At 31.5% G+C, this 7,885-nt stretch overlaps 1 protein-coding gene across 3 annotated transcripts in view; it reads left to right on the forward strand.

Moving 5' to 3' along the window:
• ARHGAP32 (Rho GTPase activating protein 32) overlaps positions 1-7,885 on the forward strand; it is a 177,991-nt gene that overhangs the window by 115,540 nt on the left and 54,566 nt on the right. Inside the window, exon 1 of one of the 3 annotated variants that reach the window (XM_011380926.2) lies at positions 12-307. The exons of the other annotated variants lie outside the window; for them this stretch is intronic. The gene's annotated coding sequence lies outside the window, so the exon portion shown is untranslated. Of the gene's footprint in view, positions 1-11; positions 308-7,885 lie in introns of those variants that run through there. 3 annotated transcript variants of the gene reach the window in all.

The following is a 7,885-nucleotide window of genomic DNA, read 5'->3' on the forward strand; positions in this document are numbered from 1 at the left end:
GATTAAGCTCCCGAAGGCCAGAGCTCTCTGGAGCGCACTGGAGCCAACTCGGCTTCATTAGGGACCAAAAGCAGACCAAGAAAACTGCTGAAAGGGGGACCTGAAAACAGAATGAGAGTCTAAAAGTGCTGTGGATATTCGACTTGGAGTTAGCCTGTGCTGGAAAAGATCTGAGCCGGTGTGATTATGATTCATTCTGTACGCTTTTGCACGGAATGCAGAGCTGTTGTGTTCTGTGAAATCAACTGCTAAGTGCAGTTATTTGGAATAATCTTTATTGATCCTAAAACCTGTGCCACAGCAAAAGGTAAGGATATCTCAACCAGTTATTCAAAGATTTGCCTTTAACAACATTCGGGATATTTCACTGAGACTATTTTTACATTATATTTGGACTTATGTGTTCTTGGTTGCTTTTCGGTGAAGAGTTCGTTTTTTAATTGTCCAGAAATTGAATAATTGAACTTTAATATTTGTCAGGTTTGTAGAGAGATGATAATTTTTTTAAGTAGATTGTACCATGTAGGTATTGGGCAATGTATCTCTTACCCTGTCAATTTCAAGAACTACCCATTTTTCTATTTGAAACCAGCTTATTTCTTAATGTTTTCTAGACCTTAAGTTAAAGTACAAAAGTGTTCATGATTAAAAGGACATACTTTTGTTTCAAAAGCCACCAGTTTATATCATATTAAATTGTTTTTCCTGGTGAGTTAATAATATTTCAATTATTGATTAATGGAAAATAAGTAGCACTGATTTACTAAAAAGAATTCAGTAGACTGTATAAAGAGGCTGTTCAAATTAGCATAAGGAAGTAACCCTTTCTGTCCTTTTGCCTTCAAATAGTGTGTGTGTGTGTGTGTGTTTTCCCCATTGGCGTTAGTAAGAATAATCATCTCTGTCCATAAAATATTTGTATTAACCCTTTTTCCTCTTGCAGAGATTTTTACCACTAGGGTAGTAATCCATATTTATATGATGCTTCTTTAGACCTTTTCATTAAGATAAGGTGGAGACCAGAATTTTCTCTAAATCACAGATCAGCCCTGTTAAGAATTTGAACACCTCCCCACCCCAGAATGTTCTGCTACTGTTTAAATGATACCAATATTTTTATTTTCAAAACCAGAAATGGGGGAATTTCAAATTTTAGAGATCTTTTTCATTGTCAGCTTTTGGAAACATACCTGTTGCTCACATGATAATGGTTTGAGGCCCTGACTTCTTTTTTTTAAGGTATTGTGTAGTACTTTTAAAAAGTAGAAGAGAGTAGAAGTCTAAGCTTTCTTAGGTTAAGTTGACATTTAAGACAGTTTCAAGAGGAATGACTAGAAAGTGATCACACGTGTTTGTGCACCATTCCTGAGGGATCTCAGCCCTGAACTTAGGAGGTACAACCAGATTCGCTTGAACCTGGTTTGGAAGGCCAACCCAGGTTCTAGTTAGCCCTGTACAGGGCAGGGTTCTAAAGGTGTTCAGGCCAAAGGTAAAGAGAAATTATAGTAATAAAAATAACTCCTGTTTATTGATACTTGCTAGTGCTTGGCATATATAATTTCATATTAGCATTATCGTAATTGTGAACGATAAGTATTATTATCATTCCCATTGTGTATTTGAGGGAATTGAGACTTAAACATAATTTGCTCAAGATCTTGCAAATTGGGAAGTGATTAAAGAGCGGGTTTGAACCTTCAGGTCTGTCTCTGAAGCCATGTTTTTATTCCTCAGACTAAAGTTCAAGTCTTTTGTAGGGCAAAATTCTAAGACTTTTGCTTTTAAATAGTGTTCATCAGTTTTATTCTCTCCAAATATAGAAACATTCCCCTCCAGCTTGTCAGGAGGGGGAACCCAACCCACAAACAATCAAAAACCACCTATGATATCAGTGTTCTACATCAAACTTAATAGCTTAATAAAGAACAAAAGATTATATGACATCAAAGTGAATATGATTGTATTTTAATCTAATACAAAAGAAAAAAGAATTTCAAGAAGAGTTCTCATATTTTTAACATTATTAAGATTCTGAATTTTCAGATTTCTAGAAATTCATATATTACTTTTCTTAGTCCTCTTACCTTTGATATTACTGAATTCCTAAGTATGTGTAGTTATTGTATTTTAATTTTATGAGTATAAATAAATGTCCTTTTGAGATAGTACTAGTTTTTATAAACTTTAAAATCAAACAGTACTAGTTCATCTTAGAAAAATAAGAGCCCAGATTGTTATTTTAAAATAGTTAGCAGAGATGCTTCCATAGCCTACATATTATATCTCATTCTAGTGTGTTAGAATCTTTTCGTGTCAGGAAGTTATATCCACCTCATGTTTCCTCCTACTCTCCTCTACTAAAATGCAAATCTTTTTGTTCTGTATTTAGAAATCAAATTAGTCAGTCTTTTATATAATAACTGAGGTGGTAAAGTCACCTAGTTAAAAAAATTTTAGCTTTGGTTTTGTTCAAAGTTGAATAACACATCACTTATTACTTTAATTTGTAATTTATATTTTTAAATAAAAATCAGTATCAGTTTTAGCAAGAAAAATGTATGGCGTATTTATATCTCCCTAAAATTACATCAGCTAAATTTGAGCCTTCTTTGATATTTATTACTGAAATTCGTAGCTCCTGGAAAAGTAAATACATAATGTAAATAATAAGAGTGTGTTATCTTAACCTGATGACTATTTTCCCAGGGGAACTGTGATTTTTAAGATCTAACATATGCCCATTCTAATTTCTGTTTATGTACTCCTCTAGGAAGAGCAGCAACATGATGTTGCTTTGGTTTCATTCTTAACCCTTAGAAAGAGATACATTTTTATTCAAATACCCAAATATTTTACTTAGATCTTTCCACAAGGGAGTTGTGCCTGATATTCTCAAGAAGCAATTTGTTGCCTGTTTTCTGCTTCTCTTCTTCCAAGTAAATTGCTCTTCTCTCTTCTGTGTCTGAAAGGCTCTTCTCTAAAATTTACTATAGGTTTATTTTCTAATCTCTAGTGTTATCCATTTGCATTCCAGTTAGTAAGACCTTTTGAAATGCCTCTTCTTCTCTATTATAAGTAAATGGAAGCCAGTTTGACTTATGTAACTGTTAGAAGCTTTCCAGTTTTTCAAGCAAGAGCCATTGCTGTTAATGCTATTTTTAGTTTAGCATTACTTGTCCATGACATTTCTTAAATACCTGGTTTTCTCCCATTGAGGTTGGAATGTACAGATACCAAAACTGTTGCAGTCATCCACATTCTGGAACCTCATCCCTGGGCCAGTCCTAGATGTTTTCTCTGTAGTAGTAGACCCTGGCAGCTGTTACACGTATCAGTTAAAGAATTGTGTTTCTTTCTATTACTTCCAAAATTGTTTATGACATAATGATCAAAAATGATTATGTATTTTCTTATTTCACAATAACTTCAACAGTATATTGAGATTTAATACTCAAATTTAGCTAAAGATTTTCTTGGACATGTACATGAGGGGGTGGAGAGAGATCAAATCCAAGTTTGAAACTATTTTATTCCTGCTTTAAAAATTAGAAATAACTTTTTCATAATATAAAAGAGCTTTTAGTACTTAGGGAGACAGGGAGGATTTTGCATTTTGAATATCAGCCTGGTAGAATATAAGTTTTTAGAAGTTCAGAACCTATAGATAATAATATTTACCTTTTTCTCTTACTGTAGTGAATTCCTAAAACCTAGTTCAAAAATTAATCTCTATAAAGCATATGATATTTTCTAGTAAAAGCAATATTATAAACGGCAATGGTATTGCTCACCACGGACTTCCTAGCAAATAAATCAAAGAAACAAACAATAATACATTATGTAGCATGATCAACAACTGTGCATGGCTTTAACAATTAAAGATAGTAGTACAATTATGCATCAAGTTCTGGAAATAGTTATATGCATGTTATATGAATGTTATGTAAGGATCCCTTACTGCTTTCATGGAGAAAAATAAATTTAATTTAACTTAAAAAGTGCTAAACCTAATATATTGTACTTAAAATAATAACATTTAACAATGATCTTTCTAAAATCTTCATACCAAACCTGTCAAGATGATTTAGAAAGCCTAATTTTTTTTGTCACTGCTCTCCAGTGAAGTTTTAAATGATAGCCTTTTTTCCCTCCTGAAAAATTTTCCTAAAGCAAAGACGTTTTCCACAGTCTTCAGGGCTTTCCAACTTTATGCTTCATGATTTCTCAGGTATTTTAACTGAAATCTTGACTTCATAAATTACTTGGTTATACTTCTCCTTTTTCATATTATTAAAATAAGGTCTAAACTGGTTAATTGCCTTATCTAAAATCTTACAGCAAGTCATTGGCAGAATCAGGACTAAAAATACCCTTCCCTACTTTTCCACTTGCCCATGCCTGGCCAATAATAGGCATGAGTGGATGGATAACCTTCACTGGACTATTAATTACTGGAAAGGCATAAGGGCTTTCAGTTACTAGGCCATAGGTTCAAGTATGTATTTCTAAATCTTCAAAGAGAATCACTAACATTTTATGGTTACTGAATATTTTTACCACATACAAAAGTACATATTTAGATATTAGGATAGTCCCAAGTAAAGAAAAGGAATTGAAATATGAGTATTAGGATATCTTGATAATTAGAGCTGGAATCATAGAAGAGAAGAAAGGTATAGTGTGTCATTATTCTGACACTGTTATTACATTTAGAAGTCATTACATTGAATGTAATGGGAGATTAATTAGATTTTATTTAATATACCTGTTCTTGTGTTATAAACTTAATTATTAAGGACTCAATTCTAGTGGTCAGATATTGGTTTATATTTTCAATTTAAATCATTTGGCGTGTGATGCTAATACAAACTGAGTTTAAATTAGCTAACCCATATAAAGCGCTGGCCCATAGTAAGCACTCAATAAATGTCCGCTAACCTAACCTATAGCTATTGTTATTACTGAGTTTCTAGATTTTTTTTTTTTTGCAGTTTTTGTTGGAGATCTGCTTTAGGGTTCAGTTTCTTTCATATTGCCTTTTTAGGACTGGAAACAGGTCAGTGGGTGGAGCCAGGGAGAGAGCAGATCTAACACAAGATCTAACAGAAGATTTACAGAGGTAAAAATAGTCAGTGATGGAATGTCTTGGACATGCCCTTATTCTATCAAATAAAAACTTTCTCTGAGTTTGGTTTGTAAGAAACTCCTTTACTCTGTTTTGGAGGGTGGTTTTTTAAGACCAAAAAAACACATTATCATAGTTATTCAATTATTTTCAATTCAGTTATTGACTGAAAGAACTTTCTTTATATCATTATTCATTCTCAAAGCTTTATATTAAAACTCTATATTAAAACTTTTATATTGTGAAAAAGAAATAGTTACAAGAGATTCTATATTTCAATTACTAGGAAAATGTTTTTAGTTCAGTTTAATATTGAGTTACATGCTAGAATCTTGCTCAACTATTTAGAAATTTTTCTTTAAAAGGTTTGGAGAGTTATTTCTCTAGTGAATCACGGCTTAATTTCTGAGTGCATATATTTTCAAATAAAAGCTTTGTTGGTTTAGTTAATCTAATCGATATACTCAAAGCTATAAACTAAATAAGATGATATCATATTTTTTCCATTCTTTTTTTTCCAGCATGAATACTGACTAAACTGGTTCAAAAGCTGTCTTTCTCAGTTTCCCAAAGATCCTTTCAGGACACATAACAATGCATGCTAAAAATAAGTTAATTTTTGCATCTCTTACATTTGAAAATACTAAGCAACCAGTTCACTTTACCTATTTTCTTAAGATTGTAAATGTAAATTTTTGTCAGACTTCTTTGCCGCTATTTAAGGTATTAGCAACCTATTACAGTTTTTTGTTTTTAGAATGTTTTTTCTGCACTTGTACCCTGTAGCATTAATTTATGTTTGTGTTCTTTTACTTAAAGTCATTTCTAATATGTTTATTATAATTTCTAAGAAGGAATTTTGCCATGGCTTAAGGCTTTAGTTTTTTAATTTGCTGCATGCCTTCTCAAGTCTTTCAGTCAGTCTACATCCCTGCAAAGGACTCAGAGGTAGTAGGAATAAAGGGGATTCATCATATAAATATAAAAGCAAGATTTTTAAAACTGAGTATAAATTTACTTTGCCACCTTCAAAACTTAAAAATTAAATGAGACAAATTAAAAAATCATCTTAATAGATGCATAGAAATCATTTGATAAAGGTCAATACTTGTTTACTTTATATATCTTAGAAATTAGAAATGGGGAGTTTCTTTAATATATTTAAGATTTCTACCCCAAGAATATTTTATTCTTAATAGTAAGAAATAAGAAACAATCTATTTAAAGTCAAGAAGAAGATAATAATTTATCGGAAGTTTAGTGAAATTAGACAGAAAGAAATAAAAGAATTGGAAAAGAAGAAGCAAATCTGTATTTGCCGATGATTGTCTACAAATTCAGAAGAATCTACAGTCAAATTATTAGAAGTAATAACAGAATTGAGCAGGGTTGATGAAAACACAAGTAATACAATAATAGTACATTTCTTAAGTTTTTTCCGGCCAACACTAAGTGCTTTATACTCTTAATTAATCCTCAGCAATCCTGCTAGGTTTACTATTTTAAACTTTTTTATAGATGAAGAAAATGAAGGGCTAAGAGTTAAGTACTTTGTTCACAGTTATACAGCTATAAGTCTCAAGGACACAACTGGAACTCGGGCCATTTGACACACCATGCTAATTGTATTTCTACACACTAGTAATAAATGACTAGAAAATATAATTTAGATAATAGTACCACTTAAAATAGCAACAAAAATCATAAAGTTCCCAAGAATATCTATAACAAAAGTATGGTAAGACCTTTATAGTAAAAGATTAGAAAAATTTATAGGACGTAAAAGAATCTCAAATAAATGGAGAGATAGATTGTATTCATGAATGGGAAGGCTCACAATCATGAAGAAGTCAGTTCTCCTCCAAAATAATCTATAATTCAGTGCAGCTTTAATCAGATTTCACAATTTTTTTTTTCTCTCCTATAATTTGACAGGCTGACTCTGAAATTCATATAAAAGACAAAAGGGCTAAAAATATACAGACATTTTTGAAGAATAAGTTGAAGGACTTACCTTTCCAGATATTAAGACTTAAAAGGTGCTAGAAATTAAGAAGTTGAGGTATTAATGGAGAGTTAGACTGATAGAATTGAGAGAACTCAGAAAGAGACCCCTCACAACTATACATTTTTCATATAAGAATCAATCTTACAAATCAGTGGAGAAAGGATTGTTCAGTAAAAGGTGATGAAATAATTGGTTCTGCATAAGAAAAAGCAATCAGATTGTGTCTCTACCTCACTCTAAGCACACAAAAAAGTTCAAAATCAATTAAAAATTTTAAAAAAAAGTTAAAAAGTTTTAGGGAAATAAAAGGTTGAGAAGAAATAGGTCAATATGTTTCTGACCTTGGGTAAGGAAAACTATCTTAAAGCTTGGAAACTATACAAAAAGATATGCAAAATTTTATACAGTAAAAGATAAGCTACAGACTGGGAAAAGATGTTTATAATGTGCATAATTGACAAAAGGATTAATTTTCAGATTATATAAGGAATCCATGCCTATCATTAAGAAAAAGATAACCAAAGAGTAAAATGGGCAAAGAATATAAACAATTATTTCACTGAAGAGGAAAACTGAATGGCAGTAAACATATGAAACAATATATAACCTGATTAGCAAGCACAGAAATGCATATTAAAGAGTAATAAAATTTCATAATGATCAGATTGACAAAAATAAGGAAGTCTGACAGAACTAAATAGGACAAAAAATGAAGAATGAGAACCCCAGAGTACCCATGGGAGTATATATTG

This window comes from Pteropus vampyrus, unplaced genomic scaffold (genome assembly GCF_000151845.1).
Source record: "Pteropus vampyrus isolate Shadow unplaced genomic scaffold, Pvam_2.0 Scaffold416, whole genome shotgun sequence".
NCBI classification, from domain to species: Eukaryota; Metazoa; Chordata; class Mammalia; order Chiroptera; family Pteropodidae; genus Pteropus; species Pteropus vampyrus.